Here is a 6,000-nt window from a genome sequence, read left to right on the forward strand (position 1 = left end):
CATCTGCGAGATTTGTGAGTTGTTCATCTAGGAAGGAATCATCGATGTCAGGTGTACCTGACACCTCATCCAAAACAAGTCTGGATAGATGATCAACCACTGAATTCTTTGCTCCCTTTTTATCAATTATTTGCAGGTCAACTCTTAGAGCAGTAGTATCCATCTTATCAATCTAGGCTTGGCATCCTTCTTGCTCAATAAAATTTAAGAGCGGAATGGTACGTGTACATAATGATTTTAGACCCTATTCGATAGGACCTAAACTTTTCCAAAGTATAGACCACTGCTAGGAACTCTTTTTCAGTTGTAGCGTAGTTGACCTATGCTGCATTCAATGTTTTGCTAGCATAGTAGATGGCGTACAACTTTCCATCCTTCATTTGCTCCAGCACTGCCCCGATCGCATGATCACTAACATCGCACATAAGCTCAAAAGGCAGGCTCCAATCTAGGGGCTTGATTATCGATACTGAGATAAGTGCTTATTTCAATTTCTCAAGAGCATGCAGATAATCATCAGAAAACACAAAAGATACGTCCTTGACTAAGAGCTCGGTTTGAGGTCGGGCTATCTTAGAGAAATCCGGTATGAACAGTCCATAGAAACCAGCATGCCCTAAAAAACTACGAATCCCCTTCACATTGACTAGAAGGGGTAGCTTTTCAATAACCTCTACCTTGGTCCTATCAACCACAATACCTTGACTCGACACCATATGACCAAGCACAATCTCTTTTTGTACCATAAAATGGCACTTCTCCAAGTTCAAAACCAAATTGACTTTTTCGCATCTAACAATCACTTTCTCCAGATTGGCTAAGCAATCATCGATAGAGTTGCCATAAACGAAGAAGTCATCCATAAAGACTTCCATGCACTGCTCAATAAATTCAGAAAAAATACTCATCATGTATCGTTGGAAGGTAGCCGGGGTATTACATAGCCCAAATGGCATCCTTCGATAAGCAAAGGTACCATAAGGGCAAGTCAATGTGGTCTTCTCCCTATTGTCCGGATGGACAGGGATCTAAAAAGATCCAGAGTATCCATCTAAGTAACAAAAATTGGAGTGATTAGCTAGCCTTTCCAACATCTGGTCTAAAAATGGGAGTGGGTAATGGTCTTTTTGGGTGGTCTTATTCAATTTCCTATAGTCAATGCACATGTGCCACCCTGTGATAATCCTTGTGGGTATCAGTTCATTCTTATCGTTCTCTATGACCATCATACCGCCCTTTTTACTGTACTTGAGATACCCATTTGCTATCTGAGATAGGGTAGATGATCCCCACATTCAACGGCTTCAAAACCTCCTTCTTAACTACCTCCTTCATATCAAGGTTGAGTCTTCTTTATCCCTCTATGGAAGGAGCGGCATTGGATTCCAAGTGTATCCTATAGGTGCATATAGAAGGGCTAATTCCCTTGATGTCATCAATAGTGTATCCAATGGCCTTCCTATGTTTTTGAATAAGGTTGACCAAGCGGTCTAAATCTGCGCCATTGAGTTCATTATTGACGATGATAGGATATGTAGAGTTAGTACCCAAGAAAGCATATTTCAGACTAGAAGGGAAAGTTTTCATTTCTACCTCAAGAGGTGTGGAACTCTCCTTGTTCTTCTCCAACACCTACTCAATTTCATTCACCTGCATAACCTTATTGTACAGTTCAAGATCGTCAATATAGTCACCCGCAAAAGGGTCTTCCCATCCTAGTACCTTTGCATTATCTCCCCCAATTCCTTCTAGAAATGACTGTAGGGTGTTGACTTCGTGGTCCCATTTAAACTCAAGAGGTACATCTTCAGATATGTCAATTAGGTACATAGATTTCATTTGGGACTGGGACACTCAAAACATCTCTTATCGCAAATTCAACTTTCTCCTCCCCCACACTCATAACCAATTTACCCCTAGCTACATTAATCAGGGTACAAGCGGTCACAAGACATGGCCTCCCTAATATGATGGGGGTCGTAACAACCTCAGGTATGTCCATAGTGACAAAGTCACAAGGCACTACAAGTTTGCCAATCCGTAAGGCCACGTCAGACAGGATTCCCTTAGGATAAACAAAATTACGGTCAGCCAACTGTAATGTCATCCTAGTAGGGGTCAGCTCATTCACATTGCGGAGTCTCTTATATATGGAGTAAGGCATTAGGCTCACGTTGGCACCTAGATCGCACAAATCTCTATCCACAGATATACTCCCAACAGTAATGGGAATACTAAAATTACCAGGGTTAGCTAGTTTAGAAGGTAGATTCCTAATCATGAAAGCATTAACATTCACCTCCTTAGAGACCTAAACGATCTCATCTAACTTACTCCCATTGGAGCAAAAGGTTTTAAGAATTTGAAGAAAGCAGGTATCTCAGACATTGCATCCAAGAACGGAAGTCCAATGGACACATTTTTCAACAAGTTTAGAAACTTTTCATATTTCTTTTCTAATTTAGCGCGCGCCAATTTCTGAGGAAAAGGCACGTGCTTTATTAGAATGTTCGTGACCTTAGACTTTGATCTATCATGTTTCGCATTATTCACTCGGTGGCATCAATATCATTCAAAACAGTTTCATCAACAACCACATTATCATTTACAACAGGCTTATCAACAACCACATTATCAGGAATTTCAAAAGATACCTCCACAAGGGAGGGATCGGCTAGTTACTTACCACTTCGTGTGGTAACTGCATTTACAGTCTGGTCGGGATCCTTACCCTTAGGTTCCGGCTGGTTTGGGAAATGGTTTTGGGCACGAGTATTGACCTGTTGTGCCCCCTGACCGATTTGTGTCTTTAAAAATTTCATGTGTGAGACATTGTTTTGGATGTGGGTCCGCAGCAAGTTTCGCAGTTCACCAACCTGAGACTCAAGACTAGGTTGAGTCTGCTGAATGTACTGCTTGTATGGCGGTGGTATTGGTATGGAGCTTGTTGGTGCTGTGGATTTAGCACATTTGTGCTTGAGAAGGAAAAATTAGGGTGCTTATAACCTACATTATATCTGTTAGAGTGTGGTTCACCAGAAGGTTTACTGTACAGGGCATTTGTCTCCTCATAAACTTGGGGACAAGTACTCGAACAGTGACCCGGGACACCACAGGTGTCATATGAACTAGCAGAATTATTAGAGTTAGAGGAAGATCGCTCACCATGCTTACCTTAGCCATCTGTTCAGTGAGATTGGCTATCTGTTTGTTGAGGGCCTTAATGGTCTCGGATTCAGCATTATCTGTTCAGTGAGATTGGCTCTCTATTCTCCATGAGAAACCATTTTTGGCCATGGTTTCGAAAAGTCTCAAGAGGTCATCTGGAAGCTTGGAGTCCATGTCACCGCCACATGCGGCATTAATCGATGACTTGTGCTCATCGAACAATCCTCCATAGAAGGATTGGTCGAGCAACCAGTTATGTATCTGATGGTGCGGACAACTAAGTTGAAGGTCTTTAAACCTTTCCCATGCCTCGTAAAATGATTCAAAAGGCTGTTACTTGAAGGTCTGCAGCTGTGTCCGAATTTGAGAGGTCTTTCGTAGGGGATAGAATTTGGCCAAAAAGCCATTGGCCAGTTCCTCCCAGGTCCTATATATACTGGCGGGCTCGAACTTGAGCCAAGACTTAGCTTTATCCTTCAGGCTGAAGGGAAAAAGCCGCATACGCACCGCTTCTATGAATAGGTCCTTAGCAGTGATAGTGTCACACCTTTCTATAAAGTCAGCAATATGGTCACGAGGACTCTCACTAGGGTGACCGCCGAATTGGTTCCTCTCAATCATTTGGATAAGGTGAGGCTTCAATTCAAAATTTTTTGTACCGAAAGTGGGTTTGATGATACATGGAATGGAAGTTTAGGTGAGCATGGGCGCACCCAATTGGCCAAAGGATTGGTTAGCGTTATTGGCCATTTAGCCTTGTTGTCGCCTTAACCGCCTTAGACGTTCGACGTTCACTCCACGGGCAGTAGCTTCGATCTCTGGGTCGAATCGCTCTAGAGATCGAGCTCTTCTATGCATTCAAAGAATTCAAACACAAAGGGGTCTAAGAGAGGGAATAACAAGAAAGTGGCAAGTAGATCAATCGACAAAATACCGAGTTAACTAATTAGTTCAATTTATGACTACGAGACACGGATCAACAAGTAGTTGGGTTGAGAAACTAATACTACAATGCAAATAAAACTAATAATTAAAGCTAAAACAATGATTAATATGAAGATAATAATAATATGACAAATCTAGGGCGTCGGGATTCACGCAATTTTAACATGGGAGTTAATTACTCTCATAATTGTATGAATTTGAGTCATTGGCATAATTAAACGTGATCTAATTAACCTCAAACTTCCGCTCTATTGATCAATATCGGTTTAAGACCTTACTATTGTTAATCCTCAAACTTTCGTTTTATTGGCTAAACTAATAGGAATTTGAACTTAAATATAACTCAATCATAAATTAATCCTAATCTCAAACTTCCATTTTATTGAAAAGATTAATAAAGATATTTAAACTAAGATTCATTAAGCATAGGTTTAATCATAGACCCAAATTTCACCCAATTAATCGATAAAATATCATCCTATTCTTCGAATTACGGTTTTTACTCTAATCCTAGAGAGGAAAACTACTCAATAGACATGGTCATGAAAATGCAATTCATGATGAATGATGACTTAATTGAAACACTAAACATGAAAATAATGAATAATTTCAATGCATAAAGATAAATAATAAAGCAATAAACAAAGAAAACTTACTAATTGAGAAGAACATAAATGTAAATTGCAAGGAAATTTAACATAACAATGGAGTTTAACAACAAAGAGCTCTCGATGGAGAAGACCAAAAAAAAAAAAACAATTCTGAAAAATTAAAAATTAAAAAACTGACTTTTCGATAAAAAATAACTACCACTATTTATAGTGGCTCCAAAAAGTAACCGTCAAAACGCACGAAAAAGGCACCTGACGTGCTGGCGACGACTCGTGACATCAGGGGCGATGAGTCGTAACTTTTGTTCTACCTGGGGTATGTGAGTTCAGTAAATGTGCGACGAGTCATGGCAAGTTGGCGACGACTCGTCGCTTAGCCTCTGGATTGATATGCATAGATCAGTAAGTATGCGACGAGTCGTGGCATATGTGGGACGACTCGTTGCTTTGGCTCTAGAATGCTCTGATGACTTCAGTGGATATGCGACGGGTCGTGGCTGAATGGGGACGGCAACAGCGCCATTTTGATAACCGGCTTCTAACACGTCATCAATACTAAAAGCCTTGGCTAGGCAAATAATATTTATAATCACCCTAATACCACTACAACGAGTGTAATGGTAAGTCGGGGGTCGAACCACAAGGACAAGGGATGCTAAACTAAAGACTTGGTGTAGGAAGGTTATATGGAAGGTTGGTTGGTGGGTGAACTTAACTAATAACAAGAATAAAAAGCGAAACTCAACAATGAAAGACAAGTGGGGAGTAGACTATGTCCACCCTAGGATGATCTATTGGAAATTAAGATACGCTAGGTCAAGGGAGTTCGAATGATAATCAATCAAGACACTCTAGATATCGAGAGGAAGTTGGTGACTAGGGATGGTCATGGGTCCAGGACCCTGTAGGACCCGCCCCGGACCCGCCCCTTTTATAAGGGTCTGGTTCTTAATTTTTGAGACCCGTCGGATCCGGGTCCGGGTCTGGATCCAAAATTTTTTTGACGGGTCCGGGTCCGGGTCCGGGTCCTAAGGTGAAGACCCGGACCCTAAACTTTAAAATTTTAAATTTTATATTTTTGAATTATGATGTTATGAATGGATGGGCGTGGACTGGAAGTGGGCCATTTTCATTCTAAAATCTCAAAAATCCAGTACATTCTCAAAAACTAACTTATACTTGTTTGATATTTCCTTTAGGATCTTGATGAAGTTGAAGTAGATTGATCAAAATTTAATTTTTATGGATTGTAATTTTTAATGTTATGAAATATACA

The sequence above is a fragment of the Amaranthus tricolor genome, chromosome 9 (assembly GCF_026212465.1).
Source record: "Amaranthus tricolor cultivar Red isolate AtriRed21 chromosome 9, ASM2621246v1, whole genome shotgun sequence".
Taxonomy (NCBI): domain Eukaryota; kingdom Viridiplantae; phylum Streptophyta; class Magnoliopsida; order Caryophyllales; family Amaranthaceae; genus Amaranthus; species Amaranthus tricolor.